General features: G+C 41.2%; 23 non-coding genes across 23 annotated transcripts; all 23 read right to left on the minus strand.

The window, feature by feature from the left end:
- Positions 1–135: 135 nt before the first annotated feature.
- TRNAR-CCU (transfer RNA arginine (anticodon CCU)) lies at positions 136–208 on the minus strand. Its single transcript has one exon. It is a non-coding gene; the product is annotated as a tRNA-Arg (tRNA).
- A 417-nt stretch (positions 209–625) lies between these two features.
- TRNAI-UAU (transfer RNA isoleucine (anticodon UAU)) lies at positions 626–718 on the minus strand. Its single transcript is given in 2 exon segments — positions 626–661; positions 681–718. It is a non-coding gene; the product is annotated as a tRNA-Ile (tRNA).
- A 1,572-nt stretch (positions 719–2,290) lies between these two features.
- TRNAI-UAU (transfer RNA isoleucine (anticodon UAU)) lies at positions 2,291–2,383 on the minus strand. The gene is given in 2 exon segments: positions 2,291–2,326; positions 2,346–2,383. It is a non-coding gene; the product is annotated as a tRNA-Ile (tRNA).
- A 1,082-nt stretch (positions 2,384–3,465) lies between these two features.
- TRNAR-CCU (transfer RNA arginine (anticodon CCU)) lies at positions 3,466–3,538 on the minus strand. The gene has a single exon. It is a non-coding gene; the product is annotated as a tRNA-Arg (tRNA).
- A 417-nt stretch (positions 3,539–3,955) lies between these two features.
- On the minus strand, positions 3,956–4,048 carry TRNAI-UAU (transfer RNA isoleucine (anticodon UAU)). Its single transcript is given in 2 exon segments — positions 3,956–3,991; positions 4,011–4,048. It is a non-coding gene; the product is annotated as a tRNA-Ile (tRNA).
- Positions 4,049–5,130: 1,082 nt separating this feature from the next.
- Positions 5,131–5,204, minus strand: TRNAR-CCU (transfer RNA arginine (anticodon CCU)). The gene has a single exon. It is a non-coding gene; the product is annotated as a tRNA-Arg (tRNA).
- Positions 5,205–5,621: 417 nt separating this feature from the next.
- TRNAI-UAU (transfer RNA isoleucine (anticodon UAU)) lies at positions 5,622–5,714 on the minus strand. Its single transcript is given in 2 exon segments — positions 5,622–5,657; positions 5,677–5,714. It is a non-coding gene; the product is annotated as a tRNA-Ile (tRNA).
- Positions 5,715–6,796: 1,082 nt separating this feature from the next.
- On the minus strand, positions 6,797–6,869 carry TRNAR-CCU (transfer RNA arginine (anticodon CCU)). The gene has a single exon. It is a non-coding gene; the product is annotated as a tRNA-Arg (tRNA).
- A 417-nt stretch (positions 6,870–7,286) lies between these two features.
- Positions 7,287–7,379, minus strand: TRNAI-UAU (transfer RNA isoleucine (anticodon UAU)). The gene is given in 2 exon segments: positions 7,287–7,322; positions 7,342–7,379. It is a non-coding gene; the product is annotated as a tRNA-Ile (tRNA).
- A 1,083-nt stretch (positions 7,380–8,462) lies between these two features.
- Positions 8,463–8,535, minus strand: TRNAR-CCU (transfer RNA arginine (anticodon CCU)). Its single transcript has one exon. It is a non-coding gene; the product is annotated as a tRNA-Arg (tRNA).
- Positions 8,536–8,952: 417 nt separating this feature from the next.
- Positions 8,953–9,045, minus strand: TRNAI-UAU (transfer RNA isoleucine (anticodon UAU)). The gene is given in 2 exon segments: positions 8,953–8,988; positions 9,008–9,045. It is a non-coding gene; the product is annotated as a tRNA-Ile (tRNA).
- Positions 9,046–10,617: 1,572 nt separating this feature from the next.
- Positions 10,618–10,710, minus strand: TRNAI-UAU (transfer RNA isoleucine (anticodon UAU)). Its single transcript is given in 2 exon segments — positions 10,618–10,653; positions 10,673–10,710. It is a non-coding gene; the product is annotated as a tRNA-Ile (tRNA).
- A 1,082-nt stretch (positions 10,711–11,792) lies between these two features.
- Positions 11,793–11,865, minus strand: TRNAR-CCU (transfer RNA arginine (anticodon CCU)). Its single transcript has one exon. It is a non-coding gene; the product is annotated as a tRNA-Arg (tRNA).
- A 417-nt stretch (positions 11,866–12,282) lies between these two features.
- TRNAI-UAU (transfer RNA isoleucine (anticodon UAU)) lies at positions 12,283–12,375 on the minus strand. Its single transcript is given in 2 exon segments — positions 12,283–12,318; positions 12,338–12,375. It is a non-coding gene; the product is annotated as a tRNA-Ile (tRNA).
- Positions 12,376–13,948: 1,573 nt separating this feature from the next.
- TRNAI-UAU (transfer RNA isoleucine (anticodon UAU)) lies at positions 13,949–14,041 on the minus strand. Its single transcript is given in 2 exon segments — positions 13,949–13,984; positions 14,004–14,041. It is a non-coding gene; the product is annotated as a tRNA-Ile (tRNA).
- Positions 14,042–15,123: 1,082 nt separating this feature from the next.
- TRNAR-CCU (transfer RNA arginine (anticodon CCU)) lies at positions 15,124–15,196 on the minus strand. Its single transcript has one exon. It is a non-coding gene; the product is annotated as a tRNA-Arg (tRNA).
- Positions 15,197–15,613: 417 nt separating this feature from the next.
- Positions 15,614–15,706, minus strand: TRNAI-UAU (transfer RNA isoleucine (anticodon UAU)). Its single transcript is given in 2 exon segments — positions 15,614–15,649; positions 15,669–15,706. It is a non-coding gene; the product is annotated as a tRNA-Ile (tRNA).
- Positions 15,707–16,787: 1,081 nt separating this feature from the next.
- TRNAR-CCU (transfer RNA arginine (anticodon CCU)) lies at positions 16,788–16,860 on the minus strand. The gene has a single exon. It is a non-coding gene; the product is annotated as a tRNA-Arg (tRNA).
- Positions 16,861–17,277: 417 nt separating this feature from the next.
- Positions 17,278–17,370, minus strand: TRNAI-UAU (transfer RNA isoleucine (anticodon UAU)). Its single transcript is given in 2 exon segments — positions 17,278–17,313; positions 17,333–17,370. It is a non-coding gene; the product is annotated as a tRNA-Ile (tRNA).
- Positions 17,371–18,452: 1,082 nt separating this feature from the next.
- On the minus strand, positions 18,453–18,525 carry TRNAR-CCU (transfer RNA arginine (anticodon CCU)). Its single transcript has one exon. It is a non-coding gene; the product is annotated as a tRNA-Arg (tRNA).
- A 417-nt stretch (positions 18,526–18,942) lies between these two features.
- On the minus strand, positions 18,943–19,035 carry TRNAI-UAU (transfer RNA isoleucine (anticodon UAU)). The gene is given in 2 exon segments: positions 18,943–18,978; positions 18,998–19,035. It is a non-coding gene; the product is annotated as a tRNA-Ile (tRNA).
- Positions 19,036–20,117: 1,082 nt separating this feature from the next.
- On the minus strand, positions 20,118–20,190 carry TRNAR-CCU (transfer RNA arginine (anticodon CCU)). The gene has a single exon. It is a non-coding gene; the product is annotated as a tRNA-Arg (tRNA).
- Positions 20,191–20,608: 418 nt separating this feature from the next.
- TRNAI-UAU (transfer RNA isoleucine (anticodon UAU)) lies at positions 20,609–20,701 on the minus strand. The gene is given in 2 exon segments: positions 20,609–20,644; positions 20,664–20,701. It is a non-coding gene; the product is annotated as a tRNA-Ile (tRNA).
- Between the last annotated feature and the right edge of the window lie 835 nt (positions 20,702–21,536).

Consider the following 21,536-nt stretch of genomic DNA (forward strand, 5'->3'; position numbering starts at 1 on the left):
GCTGCTGAACTAATCTGAGTTCTACTAGGAGAAGGCACGCATATTAATTAAGGCAACAGGAAAGGGAAGTCCTAAAGGTTTTATTCTAAAGCCTTGCTTTAGATGTGACTTGAAAGAGTCAAGCAAGATCTCAAACACCCCAGATGGGACTCGAACCCACAATCCCTGGCTTAGGAGGCCAGTGCCTTATCCATTAGGCCACTGGGGCTTTCGCTAGATGACAGCAAAGACTTTTTTTTTCTTTTAGAAGGCATCCGTTCTCTTACTTTACAAGGTAAGGGTGGCAAAATCTTTGTTTTTATTTTCCCTTGTAAACTTGCTACAGAATTGCAAGCGGTTTGAGCTACAAAGTCAGAAGAATGAGTTTTCTGAAAGAGAAAAGCCATGTCGCAGCTCTCCACACCTCTTTTCATCAAGTAGAAGGCGCACATTTTCTTTATCTGTTCTGGTCCACAATTTAAAGAATGTGGTCAGTGTAACAGAAAGACAGCTCATTCAAGCACCCTTGAGGAAAGAACCTTGAGTTTCTTTGGGCGCTTATTGCCCTGTTGTAAAGTTCTCAGGCCATAGGGTGCAAGTGCAGATTACATTTTCCATGAATAAAGGCAAAAAGCAAGAAACTGCATGCTCCAGGTGAGGCTCGAACTCACAACCTCGGCATTGCTCAACAGATACTGCCATATAAGTACCGCGCGCTGACCGATTGCGCCACTGGAGCACAGAAGCCATCACGGAAATCCATCACCCATGTCTCCTTGGTTTCAGATAGGCCTTCAAGTGATCCGAAACCTAAAATCGTGCTTATCCCAGACAAAAGAGAATATTTTTTCTCTCATAGCAAGAAATGGTAGCATATAAGTACTCCTAGAAAAAAAAAAACACCGCCAAATCCACTTGACTGGAGCTCAAGGACAGTATTTTAAAAATAAAAGTAGAACTTTTTTGAAAGAAAAAATGATATTGCAACTGCTATCGTGACGTGTTAGGGATATATTCATGCATGTTTGAAAAGTTACTAAATATCCACTGTAAAGCAAGAAGTGGCAGGTAATACCAAGTACCTTTGGATCAAGGTCCGTTTGTGGGTAAACCCAGATAAAACACAAGAGTTGTTAATACATTTGAAATGCCACTATCCAGCAACTGTGTTGAGCATTTTGATGCTCTATTTTTCAGAAAATCTGCCGATCCACGTCAGATTCTATTTCTGACTGCTTGCGGCAAGAAGACTTCTGAATGTGTCCCAAAGCAGTGGCTATCAGTGTGAATCTCAACAAATGCAACAACACCATGTCATATGAAGCAAAGGAAGCACACCTCTAAGGAGCGATTCTGATTGCTATTCGTATACATGTTGATACATCAGGAAAAACATTTCTGAAACTGGCACAAAAAGGACATAAAATGCCTTCCTGCAAATTAAGCTTACCAACGATACTTGTCAGGGTGGCTTTTTTGCTTGAAGATTTTAGGCCACCGGATTTGCATGCCACAATGGGATGTCTGGAGAATGTCGGAGAAAATGCAAAGCTCTTTCCTAATAAAAGCAGTGTTTCCTTTGTGGGGAGTTGAACATATTGTTTGGCAGAAACATTGCAGGAGATTTGGTTTTGGACAAGAGGACTTGTAGCCATCTTGCAGAAGTTTCCATTCAGTTGATAGCATGCTGCTGAACTAATCTGAGTTCTACTAGGAGAAGGCACACATATTAATTAAGGCAACAGGAAAGGGAAGTCCTAAAGGTTTTATTCTAAAGCCTTGCTTTAGATGTGACTTGAAAGAGTCAAGCAAGATCTCAAACACCCCAGATGGGACACAAACCCACAATCCCTGGCTTAGGAGGCCAGTGCCTTATCCATTAGGCCACTGGGGCTTTCGCTAGATGACAGCAAAGACTTTTTTTTTCTTTTAGAAGGCATCCGTTCTCTTACTTTACAAGGTAAGGGTGGCAAAATCTTTGTTTTTATTTTCCCTTGTAAACTTGCTACAGAATTGCAAGCGCTTTGAGCTACAAAGTCAGAAGAATGAGTTTTCTGAAAGAGAAAAGCCATGTCGCAGCTCTCCACACCTCTTTTCATCAAGTAGAAGGCGCACATTTTCTTTATCTGTTCTGGTCCACAATTTAAAGAATGTGGTCAGTGTAACAGAAAGACAGCTCATTCAAGCACCCTTGAGGAAAGAACCTTGAGTTTCTTTGGGCGCTTATTGCCCTGTTGTAAAGTTGTCAGGCCATAGGGTGCAAGTGCAGATTACATTTTCCATGAATAAAGGCAAAAAGCAAGAAACTGCATGCTCCAGGTGAGGCTCGAACTCACAACCTCGGCATTGCTCAACAGATACTGCCATATAAGTACCGCGCGCTGACCGATTGCGCCACTGGAGCACAGAAGCCATCACGGAAATCCATCACCCATGTCTCCTTGGTTTCAAATAGGCCTTCAAGTGATCCGAAACCTAAAATCGTGCTTATCCCAGACAAAAGAGAATATTTTTTCTCTCATAGCAAGAAATGGTAGCATATAAGTACTCCTAGAAAAAAAAAAACACCGCCAAATCCACTTGACTGGAGCTCAAGGACAGTATTTTAAAAATAAAAGTAGAACTTTTTTGAAAGAAAAAATGATATTGCAACTGCTATCGTGACGTGTTAGGGATATATTCATGCATGTTTGAAAAGTTACTAAATATCCACTGTAAAGCAAGAAGTGGCAGGTAATACCAAGTACCTTTGGATCAAGGTCTGTTTGTGGGTAAACCCAGATAAAACACAAGAGTTGTTAATACATTTGAAATGCCACTATCCAGCAACTGTGTTGAGCATTTTGATGCTCTATTTTTCAGAAAATCTGCCGATCCACGTCAGATTCTATTTCTGACTGCTTGCGGCAAGAAGACTTCTGAATGTGTCCCAAAGCAGTGGCTATCAGTGTGAATCTCAACAAATGCAACAACACCATGTCATATGAAGCAAAGGAAGCACACCTCTAAGGAGCGATTCTGATTGCTATTCGTATACATGTTGATACATCAGGAAAAACATTTCTGAAACTGGCACAAAAAGGACATAAAATGCCTTCCTGCAAATTAAGCTTACCAACGATACTTGTCAGGGTGGCTTTTTTGCTTGAAGATTTTAGGCCACCGGATTTGCATGCCACAATGGGATGTCTGGAGAATGTCGGAGAAAATGCAAAGCTCTTTCCTAATAAAAGCAGCGTTTCCTTTGTGGGGAGTTGAACATATTGTTTGGCAGAAACATTGCAGGATATTTGGTTTTGGACAAGAGGACTTGTAGCCATCTTGCAGAAGTTTCCATTCAGTTGATAGCATGCTGCTGAACTAATCTGAGTTCTACTAGGAGAAGGCACGCATATTAATTAAGGCAACAGGAAAGGGAACTCCTAAAGGTTTTATTCTAAAGCCTTGCTTTAGATGTGACGTGAAAGAGTCAAGCAAGATCTCAAACACCCCAGATGGGACTCGAACCCACAATCCCTGGCTTAGGAGGCCAGTGCCTTATCCATTAGGCCACTGGGGCTTTCGCTAGATGACAGCAAAGACTTTTTTTTTCTTTTAGAAGGCATCCGTTCTCTTACTTTACAAGGTAAGGGTGGCAAAATCTTTGTTTTTATTTTCCCTTGTAAACTTGCTACAGAATTGCAAGCGGTTTGAGCTACAAAGTCAGAAGAATGAGTTTTCTGAAAGAGAAAAGCCATGTCGCAGCTCTCCACACCTCTTTTCATCAAGTAGAAGGCGCACATTTTCTTTATCTGTTCTGGTCCACAATTTAAAGAATGTGGTCAGTGTAACAGAAAGACAGCTCATTCAAGCACCCTTGAGGAAAGAACCTTGAGTTTCTTTGGGCGCTTATTGCCCTGTTGTAAAGTTGTCAGGCCATAGGGTGCAAGTGCAGATTACATTTTCCATGAATAAAGGCAAAAAGCAAGAAACTGCATGCTCCAGGTGAGGCTCGAACTCACAACCTCGGCATTGCTCAACAGATACTGCCATATAAGTACCGCGCGCTGACCGATTGCGCCACTGGAGCACAGAAGCCATCACGGAAATGCATCACCCATGTCTCCTTGGTTTCAAATAGGCCTTCAAGTGATCCGAAACCTAAAATCGTGCTTATCCCAGACAAAAGAGAATATTTTTTCTCTCATAGCAAGAAATGGTAGCATATAAGTACTCCTAGAAAAAAAAAAACACCGCCAAATCCACTTGACTGGAGCTCAAGGACAGTATTTTAAAAATAAAAGTAGAACTTTTTTGAAAGAAAAAATGATATTGCAACTGCTATCGTGACGTGTTAGGGATATATTCATGCATGTTTGAAAAGTTACTAAATATCCACTGTAAAGCAAGAAGTGGCAGGTAATACCAAGTACCTTTGGATCAAGGTCCGTTTGTGGGTAAACCCAGATAAAACACAAGAGTTGTTAATACATTTGAAATGCCACTATCCAGCAACTGTGTTGAGCATTTTGATGCTCTATTTTTCAGAAAATCTGCCGATCCACGTCAGATTCTATTTCTGACTGCTTGCGGCAAGAAGACTTCTGAATGTGTCCCAAAGCAGTGGCTATCAGTGTGAATCTCAACAAATGCAACAACACCATGTCATATGAAGCAAAGGAAGCACACCTCTAAGGAGCGATTCTGATTGCTATTCGTATACATGTTGATACATCAGGAAAAACATTTCTGAAACTGGCACAAAAAGGACATAAAATGCCTTCCTGCAAATTAAGCTTACCAACGATACTTGTCAGGGTGGCTTTTTTGCTTGAAAATTTTAGGCCACCGGATTTGCATGCCACAATGGGATGTCTGGAGAATGTCGGAGAAAATGCAAAGCTCTTTCCTAATAAAAGCAGCGTTTCCTTTGTGGGGAGTTGAACATATTGTTTGGCAGAAACATTGCAGGAGATTTGGTTTTGGACAAGAGGACTTGTAGCCATCTTGCAGAAGTTTCCATTCAGTTGATAGCATGCTGCTGAACTAATCTGAGTTCTACTAGGAGAAGGCACACATATTAATTAAGGCAACAGGAAAGGGAAGTCCTAAAGGTTTTATTCTAAAGCCTTGCTTTAGATGTGACTTGAAAGAGTCAAGCAAGATCTCAAACACCCCAGATGGGACTACGAACCCACAATCCCTGGCTTAGGAGGCCAGTGCCTTATCCATTAGGCCACTGGGGCTTTCGCTAGATGACAGCAAAGACTTTTTTTTTCTTTTAGAAGGCATCCGTTCTCTTACTTTACAAGGTAAGGGTGGCAAAATCTTTGTTTTTATTTTCCCTTGTAAACTTGCTACAGAATTGCAAGCGGTTTGAGCTACAAAGTCAGAAGAATGAGTTTTCTGAAAGAGAAAAGCCATGTCGCAGCTCTCCACACCTCTTTTCATCAAGTAGAAGGCGCACATTTTCTTTATCTGTTCTGGTCCACAATTTAAAGAATGTGGTCAGTGTAACAGAAAGACAGCTCATTCAAGCACCCTTGAGGAAAGAACCTTGAGTTTCTTTGGGCGCTTATTGCCCTGTTGTAAAGTTGTCAGGCCATAGGGTGCAAGTGCAGATTACATTTTCCATGAATAAAGGCAAAAAGCAAGAAACTGCATGCTCCAGGTGAGGCTCGAACTCACAACCTCGGCATTGCTCAACAGATACTGCCATATAAGTACCGCGCGCTGACCGATTGCGCCACTGGAGCACAGAAGCCATCACGGAAATCCATCACCCATGTCTCCTTGGTTTCAAATAGGCCTTCAAGTGATCCGAAACCTAAAATCGTGCTTATCCCAGACAAAAGAGAATATTTTTTCTCTCATAGCAAGAAATGGTAGCATATAAGTACTCCTAGAAAAAAAAAAACACCGCCAAATCCACTTGACTGGAGCTCAAGGACAGTATTTTAAAAATAAAAGTAGAACTTTTTTGAAAGAAAAAATGATATTGCAACTGCTATCGTGACGTGTTAGGGATATATTCATGCATGTTTGAAAAGTTACTAAATATCCACTGTAAAGCAAGAAGTGGCAGGTAATACCAAGTACCTTTGGATCAAGGTCCGTTTGTGGGTAAACCCAGATAAAACACAAGAGTTGTTAATACATTTGAAATGCCACTATCCAGCAACTGTGTTGAGCTTTTTGATGCTCTATTTTTCAGAAAATCTGCCGATCCACGTCAGATTCTATTTCTGACTGCTTGCGGCAAGAAGACTTCTGAATGTGTCCCAAAGCAGTGGCTATCAGTGTGAATCTCAACAAATGCAACAACACCATGTCATATGAAGCAAAGGAAGCACACCTCTAAGGAGCGATTCTGATTGCTATTCGTATACATGTTGATACATCAGGAAAAACATTTCTGAAACTGGCACAAAAAGGACATAAAATGCCTTCCTGCAAATTAAGCTTACCAACGATACTTGTCAGGGTGGCTTTTTTGCTTGAAGATTTTAGGCCACCGGATTTGCATGCCACAATGGGATGTCTGGAGAATGTCGGAGAAAATGCAAAGCTCTTTCCTAATAAAAGCAGCGTTTCCTTTGTGGGGAGTTGAACATATTGTTTGGCAGAAACATTGCAGGAGATTTGGTTTTGGACAAGAGGACTTGTAGCCATCTTGCAGAAGTTTCCATTCAGTTGATAGCATGCTGCTGAACTAATCTGAGTTCTACTAGGAGAAGGCACGCATATTAATTAAGGCAACAGGAAAGGGAAGTCCTAAAGGTTTTATTCTAAAGCCTTGCTTTAGATGTGACTTGAAAGAGTCAAGCAAGATCTCAAACACCCCAGATGGGACTCGAACCCACAATCCCTGGCTTAGGAGGCCAGTGCCTTATCCATTAGGTCACTGGGGCTTTCGCTAGATGACAGCAAAGACTTTTTTTTTCTTTTAGAAGGCATCCGTTCTCTTACTTTACAAGGTAAGGGTGGCAAAATCTTTGTTTTTATTTTCCCTTGTAAACTTGCTACAGAATTGCAAGCGGTTTGAGCTACAAAGTCAGAAGAATGAGTTTTCTGAAAGAGAAAAGCCATGTCGCAGCTCTCCACACCTCTTTTCATCAAGTAGAAGGCGCACATTTTCTTTATCTGTTCTGGTCCACAATTTAAAGAATGTGGTCAGTGTAACAGAAAGACAGCTCATTCAAGCACCCTTGAGGAAAGAACCTTGAGTTTCTTTGGGCGCTTATTGCCCTGTTGTAAAGTTGTCAGGCCATAGGGTGCAAGTGCAGATTACATTTTCCATGAATAAAGGCAAAAAGCAAGAAACTGCATGCTCCAGGTGAGGCTCGAACTCACAACCTCGGCATTGCTCAACAGATACTGCCATATAAGTACCGCGCGCTGACCGATTGCGCCACTGGAGCACAGAAGCCATCACGGAAATCCATCACCCATGTCTCCTTGGTTTCAAATAGGCCTTCAAGTGATCCGAAACCTAAAATCGTGCTTATCCCAGACAAAAGAGAATATTTTTTCTCTCATAGCAAGAAATGGTAGCATATAAGTACTCCTAGAAAAAAAAAAACACCGCCAAATCCACTTGACTGGAGCTCAAGGACAGTATTTTAAAAATAAAAGTAGAACTTTTTTGAAAGAAAAAATGATATTGCAACTGCTATCGTGACGTGTTAGGGATATATTCATGCATGTTTGAAAAGTTACTAAATATCCACTGTAAAGCAAGAAGTGGCAGGTAATACCAAGTACCTTTGGATCAAGGTCTGTTTGTGGGTAAACCCAGATAAAACACAAGAGTTGTTAATACATTTGAAATGCCACTATCCAGCAACTGTGTTGAGCATTTTGATGCTCTATTTTTCAGAAAATCTGCCGATCCACGTCAGATTCTATTTCTGACTGCTTGCGGCAAGAAGACTTCTGAATGTGTCCCAAAGCAGTGGCTATCAGTGTGAATCTCAACAAATGCAACAACACCATGTCATATGAAGCAAAGGAAGCACACCTCTAAGGAGCGATTCTGATTGCTATTCGTATACATGTTGATACATCAGGAAAAACATTTCTGAAACTGGCACAAAAAGGACATAAAATGCCTTCCTGCAAATTAAGCTTACCAACGATACTTGTCAGGGTGGCTTTTTTGCTTGAAGATTTTAGGCCACCGGATTTGCATGCCACAATGGGATGTCTGGAGAATGTCGGAGAAAATGCAAAGCTCTTTCCTAATAAAAGCAGTGTTTCCTTTGTGGGGAGTTGAACATATTGTTTGGCAGAAACATTGCAGGAGATTTGGTTTTGGACAAGAGGACTTGTAGCCATCTTGCAGAAGTTTCCATTCAGTTGATAGCATGCTGCTGAACTAATCTGAGTTCTACTAGGAGAAGGCACGCATATTAATTAAGGCAACAGAAAAAGGGAACTCCTAAAGGTTTTATTCTAAAGCCTTGATTTAGATGTGACGTGAAAGAGTCAAGCAAGATCTCAAACACCCCAGATGGGACTCGAACCCACAATCCCTGGCTTAGGAGGCCAGTGCCTTATCCATTAGGCCACTGGGGCTTTCGCTAGATGACAGCAAAGACTTTTTTTTTCTTTTAGAAGGCATCCGTTCTCTTACTTTACAAGGTAAGGGTGGCAAAATCTTTGTTTTTATTTTCCCTTGTAAACTTGCTACAGAATTGCAAGCGGTTTGAGCTACAAAGTCAGAAGAATGAGTTTTCTGAAAGAGAAAAGCCATGTCGCAGCTCTCCACACCTCTTTTCATCAAGTAGAAGGCGCACATTTTCTTTATCTGTTCTGGTCCACAATTTAAAGAATGTGGTCAGTGTAACAGAAAGACAGCTCATTCAAGCACCCTTGAGGAAAGAACCTTGAGTTTCTTTGGGCGCTTATTGCCCTGTTGTAAAGTTGTCAGGCCATAGGGTGCAAGTGCAGATTACATTTTCCATGAATAAAGGCAAAAAGCAAGAAACTGCATGCTCCAGGTGAGGCTCGAACTCACAACCTCGGCATTGCTCAACAGATACTGCCATATAAGTACCGCGCGCTGACCGATTGCGCCACTGGAGCACAGAAGCCATCACGGAAATCCATCACCCATGTCTCCTTGGTTTCAAATAGGCCTTCAAGTGATCCGAAACCTAAAATCGTGCTTATCCCAGACAAAAGAGAATATTTTTTCTCTCATAGCAAGAAATGGTAGCATATAAGTACTCCTAGAAAAAAAAAACACCGCCAAATCCACTTGACTGGAGCTCAAGGACAGTATTTTAAAAATAAAAGTAGAACTTTTTTGAAAGAAAAAATGATATTGCAACTGCTATCGTGACGTGTTAGGGATATATTCATGCATGTTTGAAAAGTTACTAAATATCCACTGTAAAGCAAGAAGTGGCAGGTAATACCAAGTACCTTTGGATCAAGGTCCGTTTGTGGGTAAACCCAGATAAAACACAAGAGTTGTTAATACATTTGAAATGCCACTATCCAGCAACTGTGTTGAGCATTTTGATGCTCTATTTTTCAGAAAATCTGCCGATCCACGTCAGATTCTATTTCTGACTGCTTGCGGCAAGAAGACTTCTGAATGTGTCCCAAAGCAGTGGCTATCAGTGTGAATCTCAACAAATGCAACAACACCATGTCATATGAAGCAAAGGAAGCACACCTCTAAGGAGCGATTCTGATTGCTATTCGTATACATGTTGATACATCAGGAAAAACATTTCTGAAACTGGCACAAAAAGGACATAAAATGCCTTCCTGCAAATTAAGCTTACCAACGATACTTGTCAGGGTGGCTTTTTTGCTTGAAGATTTTAGGCCACCGGATTTGCATGCCACAATGGGATGTCTGGAGAATGTCGGAGAAAATGCAAAGCTCTTTCCTAATAAAAGCAGCGTTTCCTTTGTGGGGAGTTGAACATATTGTTTGGCAGAAACATTGCAGGAGATTTGGTTTTGGACAAGAGGACTTGTAGCCATCTTGCAGAAGTTTCCATTCAGTTGATAGCATGCTGCTGAACTAATCTGAGTTCTACTAGGAGAAGGCACACATATTAATTAAGGCAACAGGAAAGGGAAGTCCTAAAGGTTTTATTCTAAAGCCTTGCTTTAGATGTGACTTGAAAGAGTCAAGCAAGATCTCAAACACCCCAGATGGGACTACGAACCCACAATCCCTGGCTTAGGAGGCCAGTGCCTTATGTATTAGGCCACTGGGGCTTTCGCTAGATGACAGCAAAGACTTTTTTTTTCTTTTAGAAGGCATCCGTTCTCTTACTTTACAAGGTAAGGGTGGCAAAATCTTTGTTTTTATTTTCCCTTGTAAACTTGCTACAGAATTGCAAGCGGTTTGAGCTACAAAGTCAGAAGAATGAGTTTTCTGAAAGAGAAAAGCCATGTCGCAGCTCTCCACACCTCTTTTCATCAAGTAGAAGGCGCACATTTTCTTTATCTGTTCTGGTCCACAATTTAAAGAATGTGGTCAGTGTAACAGAAAGACAGCTCATTCAAGCACCCTTGAGGAAAGAACCTTGAGTTTCTTTGGGCGCTTATTGCCCTGTTGTAAAGTTGTCAGGCCATAGGGTGCAAGTGCAGATTACATTTTCCATGAATAAAGGCAAAAAGCAAGAAACTGCATGCTCCAGGTGAGGCTCGAACTCACAACCTCGGCATTGCTCAACAGATACTGCCATATAAGTACCGCGCGCTGACCGATTGCGCCACTGGAGCACAGAAGCCATCACGGAAATCCATCACCCATGTCTCCTTGGTTTCAAATAGGCCTTCAAGTGATCCGAAACCTAAAATCGTGCTTATCCCAGACAAAAGAGAATATTTTTTCTCTCATAGCAAGAAATGGTAGCATATAAGTACTCCTAGAAAAAAAAAAACACCGCCAAATCCACTTGACTGGAGCTCAAGGACAGTATTTTAAAAATAAAAGTAGAACTTTTTTGAAAGAAAAAATGATATTGCAACTGCTATCGTGACGTGTTAGGGATATATTCATGCATGTTTGAAAAGTTACTAAATATCCACTGTAAAGCAAGAAGTGGCAGGTAATACCAAGTACCTTTGGATCAAGGTCTGTTTGTGGGTAAACCCAGATAAAACACAAGAGTTGTTAATACATTTGAAATGCCACTATCCAGCAACTGTGTTGAGCATTTTGATGCTCTATTTTTCAGAAAATCTGCCGATCCACGTCAGATTCTATTTCTGACTGCTTGCGGCAAGAAGACTTCTGAATGTGTCCCAAAGCAGTGGCTATCAGTGTGAATCTCAACAAATGCAACAACACCATGTCATATGAAGCAAAGGAAGCACACCTCTAAGGAGCGATTCTGATTGCTATTCGTATACATGTTGATACATCAGGAAAAACATTTCTGAAACTGGCACAAAAAGGACATAAAATGCCTTCCTGCAAATTAAGCTTACCAACGATACTTGTCAGGGTGGCTTTTTTGCTTGAAGATTTTAGGCCACCGGATTTGCATGCCACAATGGGATGTCTGGAGAATGTCGGAGAAAATGCAAAGCTCTTTCCTAATAAAAGCAGCGTTTCCTTTGTGGGGAGTTGAACATATTGTTTGGCAGAAACATTGCAGGAGATTTGGTTTTGGACAAGAGGACTTGTAGCCATCTTGCAGAAGTTTCCATTCAGTTGATAGCATGCTGCTGAACTAATCTGAGTTCTACTAGGAGAAGGCACACATATTAATTAAGGCAACAGGAAAGGGAAGTCCTAAAGGTTTTATTCTAAAGCCTTGCTTTAGATGTGACTTGAAAGAGTCAAGCAAGATCTCAAACACCCCAGATGGGACTCGAACCCACAATCCCTGGCTTAGGAGGCCAGTGCCTTATCCATTAGGCCACTGGGGCTTTCGCTAGATGACAGCAAAGACTTTTTTTTTCTTTTAGAAGGCATCCGTTCTCTTACTTTACAAGGTAAGGGTGGCAAAATCTTTGTTTTTATTTTCCCTTGTAAACTTGCTACAGAATTGCAAGCGGTTTGAGCTACAAAGTCAGAAGAATGAGTTTTCTGAAAGAGAAAAGCCATGTCGCAGCTCTCCACACCTCTTTTCATCAAGTAGAAGGCGCACAATTTCTTTATCTGTTCTGGTCCACAATTTAAAGAATGTGGTCAGTGTAACAGAAAGACAGCTCATTCAAGCACCCTTGAGGAAAGAACCTTGAGTTTCTTTGGGCGCTTATTGCCCTGTTGTAAAGTTGTCAGGCCATAGGGTGCAAGTGCAGATTACATTTTCCATGAATAAAGGCAAAAAGCAAGAAACTGCATGCTCCAGGTGAGGCTCGAACTCACAACCTCGGCATTGCTCAACAGATACTGCCATATAAGTACCACGCGCTGACCGATTGCGCCACTGGAGCACAGAAGCCATCACGGAAATCCATCACCCATGTCTCCTTGGTTTCAAATAGGCCTTCAAGTGATCCAAAACCTAAAATCGTGCTTATCCCAGACAAAAGAGAATATTTTTTCTCTCATAGCAAGAAATGGTAGCATATAAGTACTCCTAGAAAAAAAAAAACACCGCCAAATCCACTTGACTGGAGCTCAAGGACAGTATTTTAAAAATAAAAGTAGAACTTTTTTGAAAGACAAAATGATATTGCAACTGCTATCGTGACGTGTTAGGGATATATTCATGCATGTTTGAAAAGTTACTAAATATCCACTGTAAAGCAAGAAGTGGCAGGTAATACCAAGTACCTTTGGATCAAGGTCCGTTTGTGGGTAAACCCAGATAAAACACAAGAGTTGTTAATACATTTGAAATGCCACTATCCAGCAACTGTGTTGAGCATTTTGATGCTCTATTTTTCAGAAAATCTGCCGATCCACGTCAGATTCTATTTCTGACTGCTTGCGGCAAGAAGACTTCTGAATGTGTCCCAAAGCAGTGGCTATCAGTGTGAATCTCAACAAATGCAACAACACCATGTCATATGAAGCAAAGGAAGCACACCTCTAAGGAGCGATTCTGATTGCTATTCGTATACATGTTGATACATCAGGAAAAACATTTCTGAAACTGGCACAAAAAGGACATAAAATGCCTTCCTGCAAATTAAGCTTACCAACGATACTTGTCAGGGTGGCTTTTTTGCTTGAAGATTTTAGGCCACCGGATTTGCATGCCACAATGGGATGTCTGGAGAATGTCGGAGAAAATGCAAAGCTCTTTCCTAATAAAAGCAGCGTTTCCTTTGTGGGGAGTTGAACATATTGTTTGGCAGAAACATTGCAGGAGATTTGGTTTTGGACAAGAGGACTTGTAGCCATCTTGCAGAAGTTTCCATTCAGTTGATAGCATGCTGCTGAACTAATCTGAGTTCTACTAGGAGAAGGCACACATATTAATTAAGGCAACAGGAAAGGGAAGTCCTAAAGGTTTTATTCTAAAGCCTTGCTTTAGATGTGACTTGAAAGAGTCAAGCAAGATCTCAAACACCCCAGATGGGACTACAAACCCACAATCCCTGGCTTAGGAGGCCAGTGCCTTATGTATTAGGCCACTGGGGCTTTCGCTAGATGACAGCAAAGACTTTTTTTTTCTTTTAGAAGGCATCCGTTCTCTTACTTTACAAGGTAAGGGTGGCAAAATCTTTGTTTTTATTTTCCCTTGTAAACTTGCTACAGAATTGCAAGCGGTTTGAGCTACAAAGTCAGAAGAATGAGTTTTCTGAAAGAGAAAAGCCATGTCGCAGCTCTCCACACCTCTTTTCATCAAGTAGAAGGCGCACATTTTCTTTATCTGTTCTGGTCCACAATTTAAAGAATGTGGTCAGTGTAACAGAAAGACAGCTCATTCAAGCACCCTTGAGGAAAGAACCTTGAGTTTCTTTGGGCGCTTATTGCCCTGTTGTAAAGTTGTCAGGCCATAGGGTGCAAGTGCAGATTACATTTTCCATGAATAAAGGCAAAAAGCAAGAAACTGCATGCTCCAGGTGAGGCTCGAACTCACAACCTCGGCATTGCTCAACAGATACTGCCATATAAGTACCGCGCGCTGACCGATTGCGCCACTGGAGCACAGAAGCCATCACGGAAATCCATCACCCATGTCTCCTTGGTTTCAAATAGGCCTTCAAGTGATCCGAAACCTAAAATCGTGCTTATCCCAGACAAAAGAGAATATTTTTTCTCTCATAGCAAGAAATGGTAGCATATAAGTACTCCTAGAAAAAAAAAAACACCGCCAAATCCACTTGACTGGAGCTCAAGGACAGTATTTTAAAAATAAAAGTAGAACTTTTTTGAAAGAAAAAATGATATTGCAACTGCTATCGTGACGTGTTAGGGATATATTCATGCATGTTTGAAAAGTTACTAAATATCCACTGTAAAGCAAGAAGTGGCAGGTAATACCAAGTACCTTTGGATCAAGGTCTGTTTGTGGGTAAACCCAGATAAAACACAAGAGTTGTTAATACATTTGAAATGCCACTATCCAGCAACTGTGTTGAGCATTTTGATGCTCTATTTTTCAGAAAATCTGCCGATCCACGTCAGATTCTATTTCTGACTGCTTGCGGCAAGAAGACTTCTGAATGTGTCCCAAAGCAGTGGCTATCAGTGTGAATCTCAACAAATGCAACAACACCATGTCATATGAAGCAAAGGAAGCACACCTCTAAGGAGCAATTCTGATTGCTATTCGTATACATGTTGATACATCAGGAAAAACATTTCTGAAACTGGCACAAAAAGGACATAAAATGCCTTCCTGCAAATTAAGCTTACCAACGATACTTGTCAGGGTGGCTTTTTTGCTTGAAGATTTTAGGCCACCGGATTTGCATGCCACAATGGGATGTCTGGAGAATGTCGGAGAAAATGCAAAGCTCTTTCCTAATAAAAGCAGCGTTTCCTTTGTGGGGAGTTGAACATATTGTTTGGCAGAAACATTGCAGGAGATTTGGTTTTGGACAAGAGGACTTGTAGCCATCTTGCAGAAGTTTCCATTCAGTTGATAGCATGCTGCTGAACTAATCTGAGTTCTACTAGGAGAAGGCACGCATATTAATTAAGGCAACAGGAAAGGGAACTCCTAAAGGTTTTATTCTAAAGCCTTGATTTAGATGTGACGTGAAAGAGTCAAGCAAGATCTCAAACACCCCAGATGGGACTCGAACCCACAATCCCTGGCTTAGGAGGCCAGTGCCTTATCCATTAGGCCACTGGGGCTTTCGCTAGATGACAGCAAAGACTTTTTTTTTCTTTTAGAAGGCATCCGTTCTCTTACTTTACAAGGTAAGGGTGGCAAAATCTTTGTTTTTATTTTCCCTTGTAAACTTGCTACAGAATTGCAAGCGGTTTGAGCTACAAAGTCAGAAGAATGAGTTTTCTGAAAGAGAAAAGCCATGTCGCAGCTCTCCACACCTCTTTTCATCAAGTAGAAGGCGCACATTTTCTTTATCTGTTCTGGTCCACAATTTAAAGAATGTGGTCAGTGTAACAGAAAGACAGCTCATTCAAGCACCCTTGAGGAAAGAACCTTGAGTTTCTTTGGGCGCTTATTGCCCTGTTGTAAAGTTGTCAGGCCATAGGGTGCAAGTGCAGATTACATTTTCCATGAATAAAGGCAAAAAGCAAGAAACTGCATGCTCCAGGTGAGGCTCGAACTCACAACCTCGGCATTGCTCAACAGATACTGCCATATAAGTACCGCGCGCTGACCGATTGCGCCACTGGAGCACAGAAGCCATCACGGAAATCCATCACCCATGTCTCCTTGGTTTCAAATAGGCCTTCAAGTGATCCGAAACCTAAAATCGTGCTTATCCCAGACAAAAGAGAATATTTTTTCTCTCATAGCAAGAAATGGTAGCATATAAGTACTCCTAGAAAAAAAAAACACCGCCAAATCCACTTGACTGGAGCTCAAGGACAGTATTTTAAAAATAAAAGTAGAACTTTTTTGAAAGAAAAAATGATATTGCAACTGCTATCGTGACGTGTTAGGGATATATTCATGCATGTTTGAAAAGTTACTAAATATCCACTGTAAAGCAAGAAGTGGCAGGTAATACCAAGTACCTTTGGATCAAGGTCCGTTTGTGGGTAAACCCAGATAAAACACAAGAGTTGTTAATACATTTGAAATGCCACTATCCAGCAACTGTGTTGAGCATTTTGATGCTCTATTTTTCAGAAAATCTGCCGATCCACGTCAGATTCTATTTCTGACTGCTTGCGGCAAGAAGACTTCTGAATGTGTCCCAAAGCAGTGGCTATCAGTGTGAATCTCAACAAATGCAACAACACCATGTCATATGAAGCAAAGGAAGCACACCTCTAAGGAGCGATTCTGATTGCTATTCGTATACATGTTGATACATCAGGAAAAACATTTCTGAAACTGGCACAAAAAGGACATAAAATGCCTTCCTGCAAATTAAGCTTACCAACGATACTTGTCAGGGTGGCTTTTTTGCTTGAAGATTTTAGGCCACCGGATTTGCATGCCACAATGGGATGTCTGGAGAATGTCGGAGAAAATGCAAAGCTCTTTCCTAATAAAAGCAGCGTTTCCTTTGTGGGGAGTTGAACATATTGTTTGGCAGAAACATTGCAGGAGATTTGGTTTTGGACAAGAGGACTTGTAGCCATCTTGCAGAAGTTTCCATTCAGTTGATAGCATGCTGCTGAACTAATCTGAGTTCTACTAGGAGAAGGCACACATATTAATTAAGGCAACAGGAAAGGGAAGTCCTAAAGGTTTTATTCTAAAGCCTTGCTTTAGATGTGACTTGAAAGAGTCAAGCAAGATCTCAAACACCCCAGATGGGACTCGAACCCACAATCCCTGGCTTAGGAGGCCAGTGCCTTATCCATTAGGCCACTGGGGCTTTCGCTAGATGACAGCAAAGACTTTTTTTTTCTTTTAGAAGGCATCCGTTCTCTTACTTTACAAGGTAAGGGTGGCAAAATCTTTGTTTTTATTTTCCCTTGTAAACTTGCTACAGAATTGCAAGCGGTTTGAGCTACAAAGTCAGAAGAATGAGTTTTCTGAAAGAGAAAAGCCATGTCGCAGCTCTCCACACCTCTTTTCATCAAGTAGAAGGCGCACATTTTCATTATCTGTTCTGGTCCACAATTTAAAGAATGTGGTCAGTGTAACAGAAAGACAGCTCATTCAAGCACCCTTGAGGAAAGAACCTTGAGTTTCTTTGGGCGCTTATTGCCCTGTTGTAAAGTTGTCAGGCCATAGGGTGCAAGTGCAGATTACATTTTCCATGAATAAAGGCAAAAAGCAAGAAACTGCATGCTCCAGGTGAGGCTCGAACTCACAACCTCGGCATTGCTCAACAGATACTGCCATATAAGTACCGCGCGCTGACCGATTGCGCCACTGGAGCACAGAAGCCATCACGGAAATCCATCACCCATGTCTCCTTGGTTTCAAATAGGCCTTCAAGTGATCCGAAACCTAAAATCGTGCTTATCCCAGACAAAAGAGAATATTTTTTCTCTCATAGCAAGAAATGGTAGCATATAAGTACTCCTAGAAAAAAAAAAACACCGCCAAATCCACTTGACTGGAGCTCAAGGACAGTATTTTAAAAATAAAAGTAGAACTTTTTTGAAAGAAAAAATGATATTGCAACTGCTATCGTGACGTGTTAGGGATATATTCATGCATGTTTGAAAAGTTACTAAATATCCACTGTAAAGCAAGAAGTGGCAGGTAATACCAAGTACCTTTGGATCAAGGTCCGTTTGTGGGTAAACCCAGATAAAACACAAGAGTTGTTAATACATTTGAAATGCCACTATCCAGCAACTGTGTTGAGCATTTTGATGCTCTATTTTTCAGAAAATCTGCCGATCCACGTCAGATTCTATTTCTGACTGCTTGCGGCAAGAAGACTTCTGAATGTGTCCCAAAGCAGTGGCTATCAGTGTGAATCTCAACAAATGCAACAACACCATGTCATATGAAGCAAAGGAAGCACACCTCTAAGGAGCGATTCTGATTGCTATTCGTATACATGTTGATACATCAGGAAAAACATTTCTGAAACTGGCACAAAAAGGACATAAAATGCCTTCCTGCAAATTAAGCTTACCAACGATACTTGTCAGGGTGGCTTTTTTGCTTGAAGATTTTAGGCCACCGGATTTGCATGCCACAATGGGATGTCTGGAGAATGTCGGAGAAAATGCAAAGCTCTTTCCTAATAAAAGCAGCGTTTCCTTTGTGGGGAGTTGAACATATTGTTTGGCAGAAACATTGCAGGAGATTTGGTTTTGGACAAGAGGACTTGTAGCCATCTTGCAGAAGTTTCCATTCAGTTGATAGCATGCTGCTGAACTAATCTGAGTTCTACTAGGAGAAGGCACGCATATTAATTAAGGCAACAGGAAAGGGAAGTCCTAAAGGTTTTATTCTAAAGCCTTGCTTTAGATGTGACTTGAAAGAGTCAAGCAAGATCTCAAACACCCCAGATGGGACTCGAACCCACAATCCCTGGCTTAGGAGGCCAGTGCCTTATCCATTAGGCCACTGGGGCTTTCGCTAGATGACAGCAAAGACTTTTTTTTTCTTTTAGAAGGCATCCGTTCTCTTACTTTACAAGGTAAGGGTGGCAAAATCTTTGTTTTTATTTTCCCTTGTAAACTTGCTACAGAATTGCAAGCGGTTTGAGCTACAAAGTCAGAAGAATGAGTTTTCTGAAAGAGAAAAGCCATGTCGCAGCTCTCCACACCTCTTTTCATCAAGTAGAAGGCGCACATTTTCTTTATCTGTTCTGGTCCACAATTTAAAGAATGTGGTCAGTGTAACAGAAAGACAGCTCATTCAAGCACCCTTGAGGAAAGAACCTTGAGTTTCTTTGGGCGCTTATTGCCCTGTTGTAAAGTTGTCAGGCCATAGGGTGCAAGTGCAGATTACATTTTCCATGAATAAAGGCAAAAAGCAAGAAACTGCATGCTCCAGGTGAGGCTCGAACTCACAACCTCGGCATTGCTCAACAGATACTGCCATATAAGTACCGCGCGCTGACCGATTGCGCCACTGGAGCACAGAAGCCATCACGGAAATCCATCACCCATGTCTCCTTGGTTTCAAATAGGCCTTCAAGTGATCCGAAACCTAAAATCGTGCTTATCCCAGACAAAAGAGAATATTTTTTCTCTCATAGCAAGAAATGGTAGCATATAAGTACTCCTAGAAAAAAAAAAACACCGCCAAATCCACTTGACTGGAGCTCAAGGACAGTATTTTAAAAATAAAAGTAGAACTTTTTTGAAAGAAAAAATGATATTGCAACTGCTATCGTGACGTGTTAGGGATATATTCATGCATGTTTGAAAAGTTACTAAATATCCACTGTAAAGCAAGAAGTGGCAGGTAATACCAAGTACCTTTGGATCAAGGTCCGTTTGTGGGTAAACCCAGATAAAACACAAGAGTTGTTAATACATTTGAAATGCCACTATCCAGCAACTGTGTTGAGCATTTTGATGCTCTATTTTTCAGAAAATCTGCCGATCCACGTCAGATTCTATTTCTGACTGCTTGCGGCAAGAAGACTTCTGAATGTGTCCCAAAGCAGTGGCTATCAGTGTGAATCTCAACAAATGCAACAACACCATGTCATATGAAGCAAAGGAAGCACACCTCTAAGGAGCGATTCTGATTGCTATTCGTATACATGTTGATACATCAGGAAAAACATTTCTGAAACTGGCACAAAAAGGACATAAAATGCCTTCCTGCAAATTAAGCTTACCAACGATACTTGTCAGGGTGGCTTTTTTGCTTGAAGATTTTAGGCCACCGGATTTGCATGCCACAATGGGATGTCTGGAGAATGTCGGAGAAAATGCAAAGCTCTTTCCTAATAAAAGCAGCGTTTCCTTTGTGGGGAGTTGAACATATTGTTTGGCAGAAACATTGCAGGAGATTTGGTTTTGGACAAGAGGACTTGTAGCCATCTTGCAGAAGTTTCCATTCAGTTGATAGCATGCTGCTGAACTAATCTGAGTTCTACTAGGAGAAGGCACACATATTAATTAAGGCAACAGGAAAGGGAAGTCCTAAAGGTTTTATTCTAAAGCCTTGCTTTAGATGTGACTTGAAAGAGTCAAGCAAGATCTCAAACACCCCAGATGGGACTCGAACCCACAATCCCTGGCTTAGGAGGCCAGTGCCTTATCCATTAGGCCACTGGGGCTTTCGCTAGATGACAGCAAAGACTTTTTTTTTCTTTCAGAAGGCATCCGTTCTCTTACTTTACAAGGTAAGGGTGGCAAAATCTTTGTTTTTATTTTCCCTTGTAAACTTGCTACAGAATTGCAAGCGGTTTGAGCTACAAAGTCAGAAGAATGAGTTTTCTGAAAGAGAAAAGCCATGTCGCAGCTCTCCACACCTCTTTTCATCAAGTAGAAGGCGCACATTTTCTTTATCTGTTCTGGTCCACAATTTAAAGAATGTGGTCAGTGTAACAGAAAGACAGCTCATTCAAGCACCCTTGAGGAAAGAACCTTGAGTTTCTTTGGGCGCTTATTGCCCTGTTGTAAAGTTCTCAGGCCATAGGGTGCAAGTGCAGATTACATTTTCCATGAATAAAGGCAAAAAAGCAAGAAACTGCATGCTCCAGGTGAGGCTCGAACTCACAACCTCGGCATTGCTCAACAGATACTGCCATATAAGTACCGCGCGCTGACCGATTGCGCCACTGGAGCACAGAAGCCATCACGGAAATCCATCACCCATGTCTCCTTGGTTTCAAATAGGCCTTCAAGTGATCCGAAACCTAAAATCGTGCTTATCCCAGACAAAAGAGAATATTTTTTTCTCTCATAGCAAGAAATGGTAGCATATAAGTACTCCTAGAAAAAAAAAAAACACCGCCAAATCCACTTGACTGGAGCTCAAGGACAGTATTTAAAAAATAAAAGTAGAACTTTTTTGAAAGAAAAAATGATATTGCAACTGCTATCGTGACGTGTTAGGGATATATTCATGCATGTTTGAAAAGTTACTAAATATCCACTGTAAAGCAAGAAGTGGCAGGTAATACCAAGTACCTTTGGATCAAGGTCCGTTTGTGGGTAAACCCAGATAAAACACAAGAGTTGTTAATACATTTGAAATGCCACTATCCAGCAACTGTGTTGAGCATTTTGATGCTCTATTTTTCAGAAAATCTGCCGATCCACGTCAGATTCTATTTCTGACTGCTTGCGGCAAGAAGACTTCTGAATGTGTCCCAAAGCAGTGGCTATCAGTGTGAATCTCAACAAATGCAACAACACCATGTCATATGAAGCAAAGGAAGCACACCTCTAAGGAGCGATTCTGATTGCTATTCGTATACATGTTGATACATCAGGAAAAACATTTCTGAAACTGGCACAAAAAGGACATAAAATGCCTTCCTGCAAATTAAGCTTACCAACGATACTTGTCAGGGTGGCTTTTTTGCTTGAAGATTTTAGGCCACCGGATTTGCATGCCACAATGGGATGTCTGGAGAATGTCGGAGAAAATGCAAAGCTCTTTCCTAATAAAAGCAGC

Source organism: Lithobates pipiens, unplaced genomic scaffold (assembly GCF_037356315.1).
Source record: "Lithobates pipiens isolate NorthernLeopardFrog02 unplaced genomic scaffold, aLitPip1_a1.2 Scaffold_8, whole genome shotgun sequence".
Taxonomy (NCBI): Eukaryota; Metazoa; Chordata; class Amphibia; order Anura; family Ranidae; genus Lithobates; species Lithobates pipiens.